General features: G+C 35.5%; 1 protein-coding gene across 6 annotated transcripts in view; it reads left to right on the top strand.

Moving 5' to 3' along the window:
* KCNMA1 (potassium calcium-activated channel subfamily M alpha 1) overlaps positions 1–22,438 on the top strand; it is a 496,510-nt gene that overhangs the window by 408,115 nt on the left and 65,957 nt on the right. The gene's annotated exons all lie outside the window — the stretch shown is intronic.

Here is a 22,438-nt window from a genome sequence, read left to right as displayed (position 1 = left end):
TGTCTTTGTCCTGCACAAAAAGCCAGGAGCAAACCTTTAATGTTTTGAGGAAGAAGAAGTTGAAGGAGTAAATTAAGTGATCAGGTCTGCTTGGAAAGGAAAGACAGATGTTACCTCTTAGGGATGGCATGATAAGGTCATAAACAAGTGATTATAATCAGATTATGTTTTTTGCAGTTTACATCTATGGAATGACTATAGAAGTATACCTCTGTATACTGGAAAATGGTACAGCATTATGCTGTGTAGGCTGGTTTGTTTGTTTGTTGGGGTTTTTTTTATTTTTTTGGGAGGGTATTGGGGTGGTTTTTTTTTTTTTGTTTTGATTGGATTTTTTTTAATGAGGTTAATGAAAGTGGGACATTAGAATGAGACATAGTACCAAATAAGTTCCTTTTAATTGAAAGCCACAGAAAATATAAAAAGCCTGTGAAACACTCTGTGGATGATGATTTATGTAAAGCTAGTCCCAAATATTGTTCATTCTTTTCAGATGACAGATTTTTAATTCATTTACATCAGTTCCCATTTTTTCAGGGTTGTGTTCCTGAGAATTGATATGGCTGTGATGTTTATTGTAAATAACTATACAAGACTGCATGTGTCCCCTTTCAAACTACCGAAAATAGTGTAAAAATGGACACCTGTGTATATTTTAATGTTTAGTTTTGCAGGGAAAATACTATTTAAGATAACTCAGTTACGATACAAGTAAGTACAGCTGGAAATACATCTTAATGTAGTTTGTGGTGTTGTGGGTAATGAAGAAAACCAACTTGCCTTCCTTAGCCATCTTCTCAGAATACACTACTGTTAAGAAAGCTGCTGCTACCAAACCTGACCAGTGGGGTTTTGAAGCATATAAAATCAGGCAATGGAACAATTGGAAAGTAAAATCCCAATGTAGGAGGTGCCTGTGCTGTTCTATAGAGGTTCCATAGCCTGTGGCAAATCAGACACCAGATACCATGAGATCTGCTTTTCTGAGAATGAAAATCTCCTAATTAACTCTTCCACTTTCAAGCTTAGTTTCTATTTGCAATTCTACCTAACCTACTTTCTTCGCCTCATCTTCTTCTTGTGGCAATTGTGCAAAGATGTATGCAGGTGTTTCCACTAAAGACGATAGGATGAATTGATTCGATATATGTGATCACATTCTTAACTAGCATTCAAGAACTGCTTGGTGGAACAGTGGTTTCACTGAACCAGCCCTTTGATTTGTCTGCCTTATCTCACACTCTTGATATGCAGACCTTCAGGTGATCCTTTCGTTGGTGCAACTGTATGTTTTTTCTACACTGCTAGCGTAGACATAGAAGCAGTGATCAAATTGTGTTGGTATATTCCCTCTAAGAGTCCAAGTATTTATTCCATCATTTTTTCATATGTATAAGTGCACTGGGACATTTTTATTTCCTTTTCAGGCACTGAATAAATATTAATTAGAGGGGCACTGGGAATGTAACATGGAACAACAGGTATTTTACAATAGGTATTTTACAACAGGTGACTTCTAGTATGCAGTTTGACTCAACACTCAAAAAATGAATCCCTTATATTGTTCTATATCTTAATAAAACCTGAGTGCTGCTAAATTATTTAACTTTCTTTTGGATATAATATGAACATATAGATGTATATAGTTGTAGAAATGCAGGAATAGAAAAAAACCAAAACAGCCCCCGCAAATCAAGCTGCTCCTTTTCAGATAGTAGTAAGGTAAAAATGAGATAATCTGACTCATTACTCATGACCATAAAATATGAATAATGATGCACACACCTTTTCCAGTGAGTTTTGTGATGTAGAATATTCTACTAGACTTCTGAGAGGGAGCTCTGCCCAATTTGTGATTTCTGTAACAAGATGAACACTCACATCACCATGGGATGGAGGCACTGCTAAGTTTAGCAGCAAATCTTTTAAAGAATTGGGAAGGTGGAGGAGGGAGAGATCAAGAAGTCTGCATTTAATTCCTTTAGGCTTTTATGTTGAGTAGAGATTCTTACCAGGGTCACAGGGAAGAGACTGGTGAGTGGCTTGCTTTGATGGGGACAAGCTAGAAAAGATGCTGTCTGCATCCTGTGGAGTGAATTTAGCAGAGGGTCTTATGCAAGGTGACATGGAAATTATGTTTGCATTTTTAGTTCCTGAGTGTGGCTGGTTGTCATGAAACTCGCCATGACAGTTTCTTACCACCAGGCAGCAGATTCTTCCTGTTACCTTCTTGGTGTGGGATAGATGCTAGCCGGTTAGGTCTCCTTCTCTACTGTTTTTGAGCTATTTCAAGCGACAGATGCCAGAGCTGGCTCAGTTTCAGGTTGAGCATTTCTGTCATAGCTCTGCCTTGAGCCCAAATTCTGACCTTTACTATATGAAATAAAGTATTTATGAACAAGCAGTGGCTTGATCCAGAGCAGGCTTAGAGCAAATGTCAAATGTCAAGTCAGTCTCCTGCCTCCTTATACCACCTGCATTAGGAACCTGGATTAGATCCTAGACTGCAGCGCTGACTGCCTTAGGCTTTATAGGTCTGGAGAGACATAACTTATTAACAAAGAGTTATTAAATTTTTATCATTTTTATAACACAATGTAAATGCCTTCTATGAATCTACATTGTATTCATTATCATTTAAAACGTTAATTAAGTCAAAGTTGCATTTAACTCAGTTCTAAATGTGCCTTTGGGAGGAAGCTTTTAAAAACAGCTGCAGGATTGAGAAGCATATTGATGCTGGGAAGTTGTTAGTACCACTTTTCAGGATAGGTCCCCCAATTTGATTGCCATTTTGAGTCTTAGCTAATTTGCAATTATGTTATTGGGCAATGTCTCAATTTAATATTGAACCAATAGCAGCAGAAAGCTATCACCTCATGCTAATCACAGATACACTTTGATGTGTAATTCATGTTTGTTTCAAATTTATTCCAAACTGAAATGAGCAGTTGATTCATAAAGCCTGTACTTCTCATACTATAAATTTTTTCTTCTTTTTTTTTTTTTTTCAGTTGGTATCCTTAGTGGTTGGATCCTTTCATAATTCAGGGAAAAATGTGTTCACTGACTTGGAATGTTGTCTTTCAAATTCATGGAAAAATAAGTCCTCTGGTCTAGATCCTCTACATTTTATGTAAACGGAAGTTACTGTAATGTATAGAAGGTGGTGCTTAGTGAAATATCAACAGACCACAATATAGTATAAACATATAAAGTGGAATACAGTATATTATAAAAACTACAATAAAAGCCCTTCAAACCAAGTTAAAATGTGCTTGGCTTTCAGTGACATGGTTTAGTGGTAGACTTGGCAATTCTGGGGGAATGGTTGGACTTGATGATCTTAAAGGTCTTTTCCTTCCCATTTGATTCTATGATTCTGTGTATGGGAGAGTTATTGATTTTGGTGTCCTTCAGTGTTAAAACAGGAAAAATAAGGAAAAAATCAAGCACATTGTCTCCACCCTCTGATTATTCCATTGAGACCCCTAGCATATTTAATATATTCATACCTTTAATCAGGCAAATAATCACCTTAGCTAGTGTCACCAGTAATGTACATATTACATGATTCATGTACTTCTGGAACTTTAGCCAGAAGCAACCAGCTTAGCTGACCTAACCTAGGAGAGTCCATTGTATTAGAACCAAACGTCTTCAGCTTTTGTCAAGTTCAGTGTAGGTCCAGCAGAGTGGTCCAGCCCTCAGCTTTTTTAGCCAGAAGCAACCTGCAAAGCATATTTCTAGGTCATCATATTTTCTACTGAGTACCTAGAACCTTTACAAGTATTTGTATATGCCAGGATACATAACCTTATGATTTTTTTATGTGCTACATGAAAAGAGGAAATTGTTGTCGCATAACTCCATATACGGTACTTGAAGTGGCACAAAACAAGCACCTGTTCTGTATACTTTCTTTGACTGATGTTGAAGTAGACAGGAGGGAGTCAAACAGATGAGGAAGTTTTATTTTAAGAAGTCATGCATATATTTATTTTAGTATGTAAGTTCTCAAATATGTTGATAATATGCTTCAAAATAGGTTAAAGTTCAGTTTTACTGTTTGAGACTATTCACCAGCTTCTGTTAGCATTCCTTTTTATAATACAATGATATATTTCCTTGTGATATTTTACATATTACTGTATGCTATAATGTTGTGATTCACTTATTATCAATAATTTTAGGAAACCTATCATCTGCTATCTCACACACACATGCTTCATTGATACTGATCAGATCTTGTTAGCATAGTACAATTATTCTGAAAAGGAAGGGTGGAAAAAGTGTTATTGCTGTCTAAGATTTGGCCAGCATCATCTGGTTAAAAATTCATCTGGGTGTTTTATTTTGACTAGAAATTCTATATAGGCAAATGTGAAACAAAAATGGCACAAGGCAAAGATCCCAGTGTTGAGTCCCAGAGACTCAATTATATACTCAATTATACTACATTTTGTGCTAAGAAATGCTTTGAGTTCCTTAAATTTTGAAGTACCGAATACAATCCTGGGTGTCCTTTTGTCATATTGTTTCCCTGCAGAGGCAAATTTTCATGTTTTCTGATCTTTGTTGAGTGAGGTCATAGATACTTAGCAAGGAGGAAAGGAAAGTGAAATGGGGTATATGACCGAAAGAAGGAATGGAGAAATTACTAAAACTGCTTTGCCGCTGTCTAATTTAGGGAAGTTTTGAAAGAGGATACTGTCTAAGAGGGTATGAATAGCTTCTGTTCATCTGCACCAGCAGAGAAGAATCCCTTTTTAGATTTATGGAAAAAAATATTTTTTAAATCATCTGTAGTTTTTAGCTGCTTCTGAACTTTAATTAGAATGTAGACCTTGTTTACTGTTGGGAGCTGCTGAAGGAAATCCAAAAAATCATTATAGCATCTTTGATCTTTGTCATGAAATTTCCTTTGTTTGTTCTTGCATAAAAGATTCTGCTTGCACTAAGTATGTTGCTTTCTCCATTGCCATGTTCCTGACATTATCTTCACTCTCTGACTCAGTGGTGTTATGTGTTGTCTGACACAGCATGTCTGCCAATATGGAGAGAGATTTTACATTACCATAGCTGTGCTATGGAGGAGGAATGGCAACAAGAAATAGAAGTTCTGTTCTTGAGCAAACTCCTGCCAGAATGGACTACCACGTTTGCCATCAAGCAATATAGATGGTTTGTTCTACAACTAGCCCCTCTTCTACAGTACTTACGTGATCCTATATGGCACGTACTGATTGGACTTTCAGTAAAAACAGAAGTTGTGACATATGGACAGTAGTTTAGAAGTCAAAATAAATGTTTGCCTAGCTGGAAAGTTTTATCAGCTAATAGAACTAAGATTTTTCAAGCAAAGAATAAAAACAATTACAAGTTTTGAGCCTAATGTAGTGATAATGCTTATTTCTGTTCCATGAGTAACATGAGGTAAAATCCACACTTGCAATCTGATATCATGTTTCATTAACAGGCATTTGTCCAGTGATATTTTATTTGTGCTTTATCTCTATTATTCCTGATCTACCAAAACATGCAAGAACTGTCAAGTTCTCTGTGATCAGTCAGATCACAAGATGGGTGGCAGTGATGTGATACAGTATTTATTTAGAACTGCAGGGTGTGAAAATGAATATAATTCATATGATGAGGCAGCAGAAGGGTGAAAAGAAGTGAGATGCAGTGCTGAACAGAACAGGATGTACTTTTCTGGCCTCCACTACATAGTGTCTTTTGCAACATATGGGAAACATTTCCCAAATTTTCAGATGACATGCTAATATTTCTCACTAATACTGGAATTGGACTCCTAGCCATCTTGCATCGTGTCTTGGTTTTGGCATGAAATACTGTTTTTTTTCACTTGGTTCTGAACAAAGCCAATAAGCTTTCTAATGTCAGGGAGAGCAACAAAATAGCAAAATTCATTTTAGTAACTCTTGGAAGCAAAGATCTGCTTTTGGTATTCCACGGAAAAATATTTATCTTATTGTGTGAGGTTGCACATTTTCAGAGTGCCATTCAAATTAAATTTTGAATGACGTTATGTGTAAATTGAGACATGCAAATGTAATTTTTGATTCATCTTATGTGCAAACAATCTGCTGAAAATTAAATCCATTTTCATTTGGTAAAATACTAAGTATTTCCATAGTTCTTAAAAGCTGAACTTTTTGCACCTCACACAGCTTAGAAGAATTGTCCAAGGAAAAATGAATGTAGATATATAAAAAGCATTTCACTGTGTATATTTTGATTGTTTCTAGTCAAGAGTCTCACCGCCCTGGGTAACAAGATACATTTATTGATTTCTTCATTCAGACATAGTAGAAATGAGAGGAGTAGACTTGGGACAGACGTCTGTCTCAGCACAGATAATTGTAATGCAAGAATCTTCAGAGGCTGGAATCAGTAACCCTAGCTGTTTGACAAGATCCCCCCGTTGGAGTCCAACTTACAGGCATCATGCACTTTTTAGAGTTATATGACTCAGCAAAAGCCTTTTGTTATGTTTGGAAGAGAAGTAAATGAACACACAATTGCAGTGACAGAGGAGATTCAAGCCAAGATCTGTGATGGTGTAATTTAGATCTCTCTGATATTACATCAGTCTGAAATTCTGGAAGAACAGGAACTGGCCTTCTTTTAACCCATTGGCACCAGAGGCTTTTGCGTATTGATTTATGTGCTATGAATTTTGCACCATCTCTGTGCACTTCAATATGCCATTATTGTATAATTCTGCTGTTCATAGAACTCCCTACACCTAAATTTGTCTCCTCTTTTCAAACATGGGAGTATTTTAATTTTTGTTTTAGATCTCCCCTCTGATCACCACCGTTTTATTTTTTATTATAGCATGGTCTATGAAACTTCTTTTTCCCTTCCTTTATTTGCTAGTAATTCCTGAAAGGACTATCTCCTACATGAATGAAAATGCATACTGTTTTTGGAATCAGGATTTCTAGGGTTATCATGTCTACTGTCTGACCAAGCTTTTTTAATGGTCTGATTGGCTGATTGAATCTTTCAGTGCTGCAGCTCATTCATACACAGTTTTACCGGTATTTCTCATGCTAAATAGATAGCGAAGCTCATTTTACATCTAAAATTGTAGTTTGAGGGACTGTAAGAATTGTGTCTCTAGGCTCATATATTCAGCCTCAATACTCAAGCCCCAAATACTCCTCAGGAAATATTCTGAAGTTGTCCCTTAGGTCCCACAGATTTCCTCAGCAGTATCCTAGAGTTCTGGCCGTGAGGGATATAAAATACATCAAAATATGCATTTGTTTTTACTCAGCCTTTAGCATATGAGTCTTTTGTCTGCCCTCTTCTTTCTCCTCAAGCAGGACAAAACAAAATCCTCAGAGGTAAAGCTCCAAGCAGTTCACTTTTGAAAGATGACTTTCTTGACAGCTGTCAGTGTCCCCTGAGCACTAGATTTCTGGATGCTTTCAGTATCTGACTCTAAAAACATCTGGCAGCAACACTATTTCTAAATATATTGACATCCCGTGGCATTTGTGCTTGATATAGTTACTTAAAGGATAGTAACTGACCTGTAGATGTTATGAAATCTTATATATCAATTTTCTCTTTGTTGGAGAGAGTTCCTCCTCTTCCAGGTGACTGTGGACTTTATTGTGAAATTGGTGTGATCATTATAACAGAAATGCTGACAGTTCAGTGGGTTTTTTTTCAAAATTATTTTTTTTAATCAGTCTTCTTTCTCCTTATCATGCTACCTGCTTTGAAAATGAGCATCATCTATATTTAATTTTATACTCACAAAGTAATTTCCTTCGTATAACACTGAGCACACCAAGCATTCTGCAGGACATTGCTAAGCAACCTGAGAGGCTAATTCAGCACTTTGAAGATCCTCTCTCAAAAATGCTCCATTACCTTGTTTCCTCTCCTCTTGTTTCAGTGCATTGTGTACTACTAAGAGTGAGGGTACTGCTGTCAGGCTACTTTTGCTTCCTCTGGTAACGTCCATATTCTCATCAGGGTTTGGTTAATGAAAACAGAAGCACAATACATTTACCTTTGATGAAGTTTTCTTTCAAAAGCTGTACCTCGTCATGAGTTTTGATCTCTCTATGAGATCTGCCTGGTCCTTGTCATGAACTAAGCAAGCTTGACATCTCTGTGTAGCTTTAGTAACAAAGTGAAAAATAAAAGGACAAAAGATACTTAATTATTTATTTTTTTTAAAGCTGGCTATCCATTTAGTTTGGTAGATCAAGTAGTAGTTGCTTTCCTTCTCAGTTGTTAGTCTGGATAGTCTTATACTGTTGTAGTCTCACATAGGATGAATGTGAGATGGCATGCGTTTGCATCTTAAAATAATTATGAATAGTTCAACCTAACTTTTGCATGTATTTCAGTGTTATTAGTGCAGTATTTTTGAGTATTGGAGAAATAATCAGAGGGAATTTATAACAGTCATTTTTTAATTTTGTATGGAGGTTTTGATCCTCTTTAGGTTTTATTTGAAAAATATTATCTTTACTAAAGACATCCATCCTTTTAAGTATTCCTTCTGGTAGAGATCAAAACACTTTTGTAAGTAACATTGTTATTAGTTATCACCACTTTATTTTCCACCCTTATTATATTGCCATCCTTTGCTTCCCCATAGAAATCAATTTCAGTCGAAGAGCTGCATGCTTTGGCAGCAATGTGATTATTAATACTTTTGCAGGTTCTTTTTCAGATAGACGTAGACATCACATCTCCATTTCTTTTTTTTTTTTTATTATTATTATTGTGTTGGTTTACTTCCTGTTTTGACATTGTTTACTTAGAAGTTATGTGCTATAATTCCCTAAATTTTCATAGCAATGAATTAGGTTCTATCTCCGTTTGTTGCTATCGCTATTTTTGCTATTGTTTTATAGGTTTAATATTAGTTATTTATGTCTCAGTTGTTTTTATATTAACATACATACCAGGTGATATTTTTTTGGATACATTTGTTCAGAGAAGAACAGGGCTTTACAAGAATGAAGTACATTGTAGAACTCACTAAAGTAAGGAGCACTTATAAAAATAAAAATACTGATTTTGTAGTGTTGTGAAGTATATTTAAGTGATAAAACCAGTATATGTAACAATAAGGGTTTTAATACAACAGGTTCAATCTATTTGATTAATTTGGATGTCTAGCCTCTAACTTACTGTACTTTGCATAAGAGAATTAGTTCGTCAGCAATTAACATTCCCCACTTTTATGAAAGCCATACTTTAGGTAATAGAATATTGTTAAACTGCAACCAGTGTACTAAAAATCTGTCTTCTAGCAAGAGCATATTTACGTTTAAGAGCAGCAGAAAAACCGTGTTCTATATATACTTCTGTATAGATTTGAAGACAAACACAGCACTGGGGCTTGAAACTCCGTGTAACCAGCAGGTGGTGGTGCTGGCTTGGAAATAAGTGACTGAAAAGCCTCCTAGAACTTCTTTATGTATGGCTACTGCAAGGAAACATTTTTATTTAAAAAATATTTATAATATTTCAGATGACTCATTCTAATTGCATAAAAGTGTTTCCAAATAGGTATATACAGTGCAAACGCTTGTATATAAACCAGTGTGTATGTGAACATGCACAGCATTTCATTTTACATATGAAAATGGGATTATGACCTCACAGGTAACAGTCATGTGAAGACCTCCATCCCAGAGGAATATTACAGCTGAACCTGAAAGAATATTGGGGATCACTGAGCCTCATCCTATTCACATTTAATAAGTGGAAGTTTTTCCACTGATGTGGATGAAGGCTGGATAAGACTGACAATAAGAAAGCCAGAGTTAAATGTCAAGATTTCAGTTCTTGTTCAGAGACACAGACACTTCTACACCCTTTTTTATAAGGGTAAACAGGAACCAAAAGGGAAAAGAAATTCAATGGTAGTGAAGTTTTAAAGTAAAAAAAAAACAACAAACAAACAAACAGAAGCCCCCCCCCCCCCATCCAATTTATTGGTGGCATATTAACCACCTAGTAAAAAACCCCATGCTGAGCGATGTCTTCTAAACTGTGTGTTTCAGAAATATGACAACTCAGTGCAAAGCAGAGGAAGAATTAAAAAAATAAAATCTTAGAAGTTAAGAATAGAGTCCCCTAGATTTATAAGAAGTTTATGAAAATCTTGTCTTTACTCAACAATGCTGTACTGACAGGGAAATGGGCACGGGGACCTAGTATGTCTTTTTTGGAAGGGAAAACACTTTTATCAGAAATTTATTTTCAAACTTGTCATAAGCAAGATAGAGTAAAGGTTATTTCAGTTTAAAGTTTCAGGATATGCAGGTTGGAATGACACTGGAAATGTGTACTTTTAAGATATTGAGATAAATTGGCACTTTGAACCAAAAAACAAAGTAATAATTGTAATTAGATTTCTGTAGGATGAAAACTACACTTCCCAATGTTCACAGGAAGTAAACAGCTGCAGCAAGACCTAGCTGAAATTTGTGGAGTCCTGTTCCAAAGAAGTCGGCATATATTTACGCCTTTCCCTACGCACTGAAATACTCTTTATCTGAGGAACACAGTCTGTGCAGTAAATACAAGATTTCTAATCTCAAGGAGTAGGGCAATCACCAAGGACTCCTCTGCTTATTTTTTCTTTTAGTAACTTCTAGGCATTATATATTTTCCCCACTGAATTTAATGGAGCTAAGTGAGTGTTAACAGCAAAGTGTTCATGGTGAGTGGCCTTTCAAATTATTGTAATTTATGTTTTTAATAGTAACTTATTTTTAATCCACATAGAGAACTTCATTGGTTTTAGTGTGACTGATCAGATTGTGAGTGTATTCAGTCAGGGGAAACTTCTTTTACTTTGTAAGAACAGGACAGATTTCCCCTACAGTTTGGTAGAATGATGTAACTACAGTCTACCCTCACTAGCACTGCAACTTCTTCATTTATGTGCCTTTCAGTTGGTGTCAAAATCCTCTCTGAGGCAATACACTTTGGATTGCTGTGTATTGAGACAAGGATGGTCTATGACAATGCACTGAATTTAGAACAATGGGTATGGAAACACTACAGTTTGCTGTGTGTTGCTCTTGCTCTTAAAGAATCCCCCAAAGATGGGCCTTTTGACTTTACATGTCATGCCTTGTGGAACTGTCAAAGGACAACTCATAAGGAAATCAATGTTCTTAAATTGACACCTATTTTTTTAAGGAAAGAAAAAAGAAGCATAGAAATAAAAAAGATGTTTCAGTTAAAGAGCTACATTTTCATGTAAAATTAAAAACCAACGAACCAAGCAAAACCAAAAAACCACTATAATAATAATTTACTCATCATATATGCATGTAGTATGTTCTAATGGAATGTGTTCCAAGTGTACTTACTTTAGAAACAGTAATAGCAGCCACACCGTCTTATACCTGGTAGATCTGAGAAAATGAGTGATTAACATCCACATTTGCAGCTAATTTGGTTGCTTGAGTCTTAGCAAGAGCCGTAAGTGAGGAACTCTGTTAAAAGAGAACTGACTGCAAGTGAGCAACCCAAGGCTGTATAACAGGTCAGTGGTAAAACTAAATCCCAGTCAAGAGATTTCCCAGTCCTCTGTAACCATGGGATCATCAGGTATTCTATTAAAAAGTTAACATGTGGCTTTAAGCAATCCTTTTGTACTTTGCTTCTGATAGATGCAGCAGCTGGAGCTCTAAAACGAGTTCATAGCTGCATGTGACACAGTAGGGTACACAGGACCTGACCAGCTCTTTTCTGACTCACAGGCGTAGTGTTTTGCTGTTCCTCCTCCTCAGTGTTCAGATAGCAGAACAGCTTGTCATAATAAAGTAACAGAATTTAAAATTTAACTCAGAGAATATTTACATTCACCATACCCAATGAGAGACTTAGCCTTTCCTTATTCTCTAAAGTGCACTCTCAAAAGACAGTCAATTCTATTCACTTTGATGTTAGTCTGGAAAACAGACCCCCATGAACACAAACTGTGTTCTGTTTTAAATTCTACAATTTAGACACATCTCCCTTTCTTCACTCTTTCCCAAAATAAACTTTGCTTTACCCAAATAGTATTTTGTATTGGACAGTTATATGGACAGAGGGGAAAAAAGTCTACTGATGGTTTTTCTTAACTTTTCATTTGACAGTTTTCCGATAACAGTATAATGACTTGAATAAACAATTGCAGACTGAATCATAAACTTGAAAAAGCAATAGAGAATGGAGACTAAAAATCAAGAAAAATGTATGAGGGAATATGAAAATCTGAATCAGAAAATAGGTTCAAGGTTCATTGTACGTTTGACTTAGTCTATAAATAAGAATTTGATTTGAAATTAAATAAAGTAGCTTTTTATCTACTGTGCACATTTGTCAGAGGAAAGGAAAGGTGATTGTTACATACCAATCGTGTCACATTGTATATATACTTCTGTATAAGAACAAGAAACCAGGCCCATAAAATCTGAGGCCTTTCTTCTCTAAATTGCCCAACTGAATGTAAAATGCTGTATACGTGGGACTTTCTTCCTGTTCCATTTTATCAGCTCTGCACACTGAAGCATGAGATATGAACAGTTCCTCATCTAAAGTCCACTGAAGTCAATGTGTTTTCTCTGACTTCAGTGGAATTTGAATCAACAACATCTTGCTAAAGTCAGTATAATAGAAAAGTAATACCAACTGCTATCTCTGTAAATAATTTGTAATAATTATGCTCTTGAATTAAACTGAAGGAGCAATGGGAAAAAAAAATAATCTAAGTTCTACTGTAGTTTAAGGGGGTTTCTCTACCCCTAAAAATAAATGGACTTTTTTTCACCAACGACTCAAGTTAACAATTTACTGGGTTTCCAAACACCTTTCTAGTCTGTTTTTCATTCTATATACACATTACCCTAAAAGCTCAGGAACTTTATCATGGTTTCACAGAATATCAGAGCAGCTCTATTAACTGTCCTTTTACAGCATTCAGGGAAAAGCAAGGGTGAGGTATATATCTGTAGCCAAGTTTCAATCCCTTATGCATGAAGAGAATTCAGACTGAAAGACCATGTATTATCAATGAAAAATTAAGCATAGCATAGAATGCCAATAGAAAGAAAAAAATAAATAGGGCAATACGTTTGTCATTCAATATCATGTGTTTTTAGCCAAAATGTGCAAGCCTGAGACAAGAGAAAAAAAGAGAAAAAGATGTTTCTTGGGTGGCACTTTTTCAAAGACCATGTCTCATGTAAGCACCATTCGGTGTTTGTAAAATATTGAGATGATGTTTTCTTGACATTCTTGAATTTTGCCATTTCCTTATCTGCTTCAGATGGCACACACCACAACTAAAAGCCAGTGAGCCTCACCTGCTTTTCTAATGGTGCTAATATGTAGAGATACATGTTTCTGTATCAGAGATGATGCATATCTGTTTCTCTTTGTATAAAGAAAAAACAATTAAATGCATTTCCCTGAGTTTGTGATGCACATAGAAACAAAACCAGCAATCTTGTTTCATTTGAATTGCCAGACACCAAGCAAACACTGCTCTGCAGTTTCTAAAATTAATATTCTTGTGTCTCATCAAGCACCATTGTATTCTAGTTTCTAGTCAACGATTTCATTACATCCGATACCACCAAAAAATCAAGTAAATTTGTTAAAGAAATAGTTCTTTAGCATAAAGTAATTCTTAAAGGGGAGGAATAATATTATTTTCGTAACAAATGTTCCAATTAAACTATATTTCAAGATTATGCTAATTTTCAACCCAAACTGATTGGCCACATTTTCTTTCCTGAAACTACCTTTGATAAGAAATGCATTACAAACTCATCAGTTTAGCTTCCTGTTAACAAAGAGACAGCAGCCGTCTGGATTATTCTAGATCCGCAGTGAAACTGCCACACTATGTATGCTCAAAGTAAAGCTGTGCAAGTTTGACAAGGGGCAGATGAATCCAGGAGTTATTGTGCAGGGGTTTAAGTCTATGCGGCAGCTGACGGTTGAAATAATCATCTATATATTGCTCTGAGCTAGCTGGGGAAAGGTTGAAGCTGTATATTTTCAACATATCTAGCCTAATGGTTAATCTGTTGTCTTGTACAGGGAGTGCTGGGTGGAATCACAGCAATAGCTGACAGTTTGAAGGAATTGCTGTGGGTATTTTCAGTTGCCTGATTCACAAAGTGGTAGGTAGCAAAGCCTAAACAGGCTTGTCGTTGAAAGAGGGAAGTCATGCTCACTGTCACTCCCATTAGAAGAACTCTGGTAGCCAAAAGCTCAATCAACATATTGATTATTTGCATTTAGTAATACAAAGCTGCAGCTTGTCTTCACTGACCATGTGAAAGCTGAGCTTCATTGAAGACATGCCAGACTGCAGAATGGTGATTGCTCCTTTGGAGGTCAGCTGGGAAGATGCTGAGGAGAAAGAGAACAGTTAAGTAGGGGGAGAAATAAAATATTTTTACAAACCAGGATAGCTTAACTGTTAAAAACACTCTCTATACTCCTAGAGCTGGATCTGGCATATCTGTACAGCAGCATGACATTACTCACTGCAGAGATTAAGGGAGTGCAATATGAATTAGACTGAAACAAAAATGAAGTATCTGCAAGTGACAGCTCTGGCTGATGGCTGACTATGAAGGAAAACACTGTGCTAGTGTCTGGCGAAAAACGGTGCTGAAAGCCTAGGAGCTGATAGAGATGGGGGAGGAAGGGAGCAGTGGGTATCAGTGGTGGTTGTTTAGAATGTCTGGTTTTGGTCAGGATATTTTTTTCTCCTTTAAAACACATTTTCATCTTCCCTTCCAGGCAAATCATGCTGAAGCCAGTTTCAGCCATTTTGTTGAAAGCACTGTACTGGTATTCTGCCTTGTTACATTTAAATTAAAGCTCAGCCCAGTTTAAAGTTCTGGCAAGTGTATGCTCACAAAGAATAAATAGAGATTGCCATAGGCATTAGATTAACTATATTGGTTGTTTTAAAAATGTTCAGGGACTTGCAGATTGTATTTAAAAATATCTTCATTATAATAAATAAAATGTAGAGAAATAGAAACAGACACGATTCCATAATACAGACTGTAGGCAAGTGTATATTCATTGAGCTTGAAAGGAAGTTCTTGAGCATGGGGGAAAGGATTAAGAATGCATACAGCTTCAAAATATGTTTACATAAATTGCATTAATATTTCACATTTTATAGATATGATTTTTTATCTGTCTAATGTTGACAGATTTCTTGGGCAAGTTCTGTGCAGCATTTACCAAAAGTAAGTAGTGTCCACCCACAGTGCAATTAGGAAATACTAGTGAAAACATGGAATCCCTTATTCTTTCTCTATTCTTATCCCCTTCCTTATTGTTTGCCATGCTCAAAGAGCTATTCAAAATTTGCTCTCAAAATGACCAGTAACTGTTTCTGTTCTCAGTTAACAATGATAATGCCTTATGGATACATGACAAGTGTCCCAAATAGTTCTATTGAACTTTGGCAGAAAAAAATTGCATTAAAAATAAAGGTTTCTGTCATACTAGATAAAGAGAAACTGATCTGTGACTAGAAAATAGTTCTCTTTTAATGGATTTACTGGTGCTAAACTCATCACGTACTTGGAAGAGAATCCGTGTGGATTTGGAGGTTGTGGTTTAACATTGCATAGTGGTACAAGAAATTAGCCCAGTCCAGGCAGTTGCCAAACCAAGTGAGGCAGTGACAGCATGTAAGGATGTATTTAGTTCTGTAAAATTAACAGCAATCTTTGTTTCCCAGATATGTTTTCTGTGGAAATCAGCCCACGTAGTGGTGCAAGCGCCCTATCAGTTTTTTAATTATAAATAAAAAGAAACTGCCTTTGCTGAACAACAGGGTGCTATAAAAACCGTTTCAGGTTCTGCATATTATAATATGTATCTGCAGAAGTGATGGTGTATTTCTCACTGAGTTGCATAATACTGCTTAATCTGAAAGCATAGTAATCTCTTGTGTTCAAAATTGCACATCTGTGCTGGTATGTGTAGTTTTATGTGTATCATGGCGTGCATGTGTTTGTGGCACAGTGTTCATGTACAAATTGACAGGCTATTTAGAACAACCAGTTTTATTCTTCTAGGATAAAAAATATGTAATTGTATGAAAGGAATGGAGAAAGAGATAATTATGTCTATCAAAGTTATTTAGATATTATACTGTACTCTTTGCTTTTCAAGATTCAGTGAAAAGACATAAGCCATAAACTGTTTGAGTCAGAAAGAAACTTGTCCTGTGAACAGGGTACTCCATGCTCCTGTACTATGGGGCTTCTTCCATTTTCTTCTGAAGCAGTTGAGCTCTTGTCCAAGGCAGGAGGTTATTTCACCCTCTTTGGGGTGAAACTGGTCATTAGAACTTCTAAATTTGGAATAATTTGACAAAAATGACAATTCTGTTATCCCCAGTGTTTAATGTGTTCCTTTTCAGTGGTAGTACCTATGTACACTGTTGAAAATAAAGGCAAGTAGGATGTATTTTAAGCAGCTCTGTCTGCCTTCATGCTGAACAAGATCATGTGATGCTATTAAATATGATGCCAAGCTCAAGCTATAAGACAAGGTATTTTAGTTCTGGCTCATGCTGTGACACTGCAAGCACAAATTCTTGGGAAAGCTTGCTTATATCTGCATGAAATATGCCATAAGCCATACATTATTATGGAAGTTTAGTGCTTAATAGTCAGGTCTGGTATCTGAAACCATCACTTATTGTACTCCAGAAAAGACTGTAAAAAGATTATGATGTTTCTTAAACAACTTAATTGGAGGGTGGATAAGCATTATTAATAGGTTTGGTCTTCTTCCATGGTATGTGAAAGTACTTTGATGTAGGCGTGTAGATTTATAAAGATTATTTCAAATATTACTGTCTGTAGTTTAAAACTAGAACTAAATTGATGTATTTCAAACTGTTCAAATACATGCTTGACCAGTGACTTATGTAGGGAGGTAAGTTTCTGCAGTGACATTTTATCATCTGAAAATTGTTTCACTAGAGGAATATCAAAGATAGAAGTTCAAGATTTGACAAACCCCCAGTAACTCCGAGGTAAGACTGATAATTTTCAAGTATTGTATCCAATATGATACACAGCATTTTTGTGGAAATTTTGCTAATCAGATATATGCTGTCCTCCAGTGATTTAAAATTTATGTGAACTCTCATGAGGTATTATTATTAATATATAGGTATTATTATCATTCTACTTTAAACATTACTACTGTTAGCAAAGAACAGAAAAACATTGTGAGTTAGACACTAGTTCTGTTTTCACTGATTTTTGTATTTACTCAGAGCAGTAGCATGCCATCAATTCAGACATCATTGAACGGGAATGGATACTTTGTCACCAAATAATCGAACCTTGTCGAAAAGTACATCCAAATTACTCTTTTTTGAGTGAGAGAGATTTTGTGCCTGAACATAAATGGAAAGCACGTGGATGCTATGTATGTGTCTTTCCCATTACCAGACAGCTTTCTAGCTGATGGTAAATTAGATAAAGATGCCCAAAACCATGCCAACCTCCTCAAATAATTTGGAGCTACTGTCTACTCAAAATTCTCCATGAAAATTTGAAGGCAATTGAAACACATGGAAGTAATACTGCAAGATTATCGGTCCATGAACTACTCCCTACCTAACCTCCTCACCTCATTATATATAACAGAATATAAGGTCTTAGTGAATCAGTAATATACTTTCTTCTCTATAATATACTCATTCAGAATGAAACGAGCATTAGAAGATCATTACTGCATATTTTTACCAGAAAAGCATTTTGTAATTGTCTTTTAGGGAGTTTGTAATTTGTTAGAGGTATAAAAATGTGGGCTTGCTTTGTTTAATTAGCTTTGATATATTAGTAATGGAAGACTAAGAATCACAGTTTTAAGATAAATCCATATTTAGAAATTAAATTTATTAGCTTTCTTTTCAGAGGTGCTATGTGTGACTCCTGAAATTTACAGTATTCAGCACTTCTGAATACCCGACAACTTTTATGTAGGCTTCTAAGCATCAGTTTAATTCCATAAGTATGCTTGCACAATTTTGAAGTCTTGGCCTTACTTTTTTCCATGATTCTTTATTTATTTTAATAGCAGCAGAGTCCTCTACCTCCCCTGTCATTTTCAGTGGATTCAAAGGAATAAACATCTTCCACAGCTAGTAAATCTCAAAGCCTTTATCAACACATGGGAAATAAGTGTTTCCTCAGACACACTTACCCTAGGATGGGATTATTGCTTAAAGATGATAATATTGTGGAATAATACTTTTATAAGTATTCTTTTATAAAAAGGCATTTTTAGAAAAAAAAACTTGAAATAGCTGAATAAGCCTTTATTTCAGGAGCAGAAGCTGATACTTTAAGCTTTAAAGTTTGTATTTCCACATAATATCAAAACTGATTCATGTTTGTAGTTTGAAATAATTTTTAATACAAAGACATTAATTTGAACTTTTTCTTATTGTTTAGAAGTAAAGAATGCAGCTAGATCAAGTTACCCAAAATGTTCATATCAATTCAAGAATGCAACTGCTAATGCATTGGTTGGTGCCAAGTCCACTGAAGGAGTCACGGAACCTGTTCCACTTGTTAATAACCGTAAAGGGAGCCTCATCCTACCCAACAACTTATTGAGTTCTGTTGAACAAGGAAAATCTACATACTGTAGATTGCAAAGGGCACTCAGCTTGCCTGTAAAATACCGCTACCACTCCCAAAAGCCTGGGTTGAACCAAGATCTCCGTAGGTAGCCCTGTAGCTGGATGCATAAAGCAATACATATTGGTTTGTGCATGGTCTTGCAGTCTGTTTTCAATGTGACTATGACATTACTAATGCTCTGTTAAGTGCTTCCAGATGTGGATTTCTCCAGGTGTGGTGATTAATAAGTTAATTGATTTAGCTAGTCAACTAATGTTTCTGGGTGGTTTGTGCTTTACCTTTCATAAGGTTTATTTGCTCTGAAGCATTTACATGCTAGGCAGAATGAGTTTACCAGGTATTCCAGTCCCTGAGATGTTCAGTAACATAGATGTTATTTCAAATCCTATCTCTTTTGGGTATGTAAAAACAGCGTCTGTAAAATGTTCTGCTGGTGGCCTGGGAGAGGTGGTGAAGGAGACAGATTTATTTAGAAAATAGTAACAAAATGACAAAGAAAAAAGCTGTGAACTTGTTGACTCTTTCTGAAAGACATTCCCTTTATTTTGCCTTAGAAATGAAATGAGGATGAAAGTCAAGTAATATGTTGTTACAGATGTTCAGTTTCATATTAAGGCTGTAAAAATTACCAGCACATCTTAAATCAATTCGTAGAACATTGTCTGGATGTTATGTCATTGAAATTATGAATCCTCTTTACACAAGAATAAGTAAACATGTTAAAACATCAGTGTAACTTTTAAATTAAACTCCAGTATAAACTGAAGCATCTGAAACCTCATTAGGCTCGCCTGACATTTTTCTAGCAGTGAGTCTTCCCGAACTTTAAACCTGTTAGATTCTTTGCTTGTTAGACAAGTGAGCAGTGGATTATTACAACAGTACATAAAGTGTTATTATACTTAGGGATGCACAAACAAGCTCTTGAATTTTATTAGAACTCAGAAGCTGGAGTTCTGATTCTGTAAAATTCTGTGTCCAGTTCTTGAACTTATTTGAAATTTTGATGAAAGCTGGTGAAAAAAAAAAAGTCTGCATGATATAACTGTATTTTAATGGAAACCATGCATAAAAAGTCAAAATACTAAACACAAGGACTTATTAACAAAAACACTAGGTCAAGCATACAACATCAGAGTTGAGTTGTCATATATCATTTTTGAAAAATGCTTGTCTTTCATATGAACAAGCAAATTTGGGACTCCATTTTAAATGAATGCAGACAAAGAACCATGCAAGTAAAATGACCTTTTATGGCTTTACTAAAAATTCTGTTAGATCTGTTTCCTTAAATATGCAGGAAATTGCTAAGAGTATCTGAAGGATAATAATTAAATATGTTTTATATCCTACTTAGTACTAAGAAGCCACTTGTGAGTTATCATTGCAACACTTTTGGGAACCAAGCCATAAGTAATGGTGTCCATTATATACCATTCACATATTTCAGATGCATGGATTCCCTTCCCCCATTATTATGGAGCTGCGTTTCTAATATGCAGCTGCCCTGTAAAGTCTATGCACCAATTTCACATCCAAACAAAATATTGTTTGGATGTGATATGATTAAGACAGATCACCTTTCATTGCTGCAATGAGAATAAATGGCTTCCTTGCTTAATCAAGGCATTGCTTTAGCAACAAATTGAGATCTCTCAGATGGCTTTGCTAACAGATAATAACTAATGAGACACATTAACCTTGGACTTTTCCAGGCAACTGGTGACAATAGCATAGTTTGGATATGACAAGCATGTATCAAAAGACGGAGCTTATTTGTTGTAGATGCAGTAATGAAAATAAATGCAGACCGCTAGAAATCTAATTGTAGAAATGGTTATTCTGGTTGTTTGATACTAGTAAGACTTTGGTATTTAATTGGACAGCAGGGTAGCAATTGGCCACACTGGAGAACAAGAATGTTGGACTATGCAGTACAAAAGATCTTTATTGTACTAACTTGCAGTATCTAAGAATCAGACAGGAGTCTGACTAGCTAGCTGAAAACTTGGAAAATTATTTTTTTAACAGCGTTTTCTATTGTTCATGGAAATATTTCTGTCTGTAATACCATCTACAGTTGACTTGTGTTAAGATTTTGCACACAATCCTGATGGCTGTATATTTTCCTTAAACTGTTAAAATGGTGTAACAATAGACTTTGCTTATGGTGCAGTACTAAATCTGTCAACAAACATTCTGTAATCCCATGGAAGTAGATTAAATTAAGTGAAATTTAGAATTTTTACTACCAAGAGAGCAAAACGTATCAGTTGTAGCTGGTTTCTGGAAGGAACATTTTGCATGTTTCTTGTTTCTTTGGTCTTTTAAGTGGTGGATTCATCAGATTGGAACTGAATATTTATATCCTATAAAGAACAAGAGAGAACAGTGTATATCTTGAAAGCAACATACTGTCTGTGTGGAATAGCACACAAATAACTTTTTGATAGACAAGTTTAAAGACTAGGCCATTTCCAAATGAGTGATTTGCAGAGGGTATTCTGGTACTTTGTTATAATCATAATAGAAATATAAATATAGTAGAAATAGAAATAGAAAAATAGTACTAAGAAAATAATTCTGTGCATAATCGCTTCATATTACAAATAGCTGACTGCTGAAGTGATTTAGCTTAATCCAAACAGTCACAGAAAGAAAATTTCAATTTGTATATTTTTGAGAATTTTCTATGGGCTTATTTATCTCTCTGACAAACAAAAAGTGGTACTTGACTAATCAGCAGTAAGCATTTCCACTATAGAACCCTGACTTTGGAAAAAAAATAAAAGTCAGATGTGAAGAAAATGGCTTTGTCTTTGGGGATGGTGCCTGAGAAGAAAAGAAAGTTAAGTTAGTGAAAAAAAATTTATTATTAGAGAGTCATTGCACCATTCTTTGGGGCACTTGGGGGACGTCGGTGGCATTTTCTTTTTTAATTTTGTTTAGTTTTTCTTCTGTGATATTTTCTGTTATTTTGATGTGTTAAATGATATCAGATCGGTTAAAAAGTCAGCACATCTGCTTTTTCAGAGCCCGGCCCTTTGGCCTTGACAAGGTAAAATGAAGTGCCATAGCCAACTTGGGCAAACAGACAAGATAACGGCTAGAATGCAGCCTGTAATAAAATAGTGTCAGAAGAGGGTTATAGCAGAAGGATAGTGCTAATTTCTTCCCATGTAGGTCCAGGGTAGATGACATATATACAGGTTTTGTTGTTCTTCCTGTGTAGCTTGTTGCAGGTAGAATTATTTTTTTTTCCAGCCTCTGCTTGTGCATTGCTAATGCGTCTTAAGCTCTTGTAATATAGCTGCTGCTACTACTACTACTACTACTAATTTCTTTCCTTTTAGCTTTAAAGTAACAGCTTCCTAGGCATCAGTTATATTATATTCTAGTACATGTTTTCAGTTAACGATAGAATGAAAAAAGAGGTGTATTTTTCTTTCTTTTTATTTGAATAATTCAGTGTTAGTATGAATTTGAGAAAGCAGGCATAAGATAATTCTGTTTGATAGCACATGCAAACCTCATGTGCAGATTACCAAGTGCAGTGAAAATCTTGAAGCAGGAAAAATGATGGTTAATTGTTACAGATGAGTTATTCAAAACTGCACTTCTTTAAGCAGTGTGTATTGTGACATAGGTTAGCCAAGAGTAGTTTATGATTGGCAAAACTGTATGTGATTTTACATCTGGATCTGTCATTGAAAATGCAC

Source organism: Lathamus discolor, chromosome 3, assembly GCF_037157495.1.
Source record: "Lathamus discolor isolate bLatDis1 chromosome 3, bLatDis1.hap1, whole genome shotgun sequence".
Lineage (NCBI taxonomy): Eukaryota > Metazoa > Chordata > Aves > Psittaciformes > Psittacidae > Lathamus > Lathamus discolor.
This window is presented reverse-complemented; position numbering and strand designations above follow the sequence as displayed.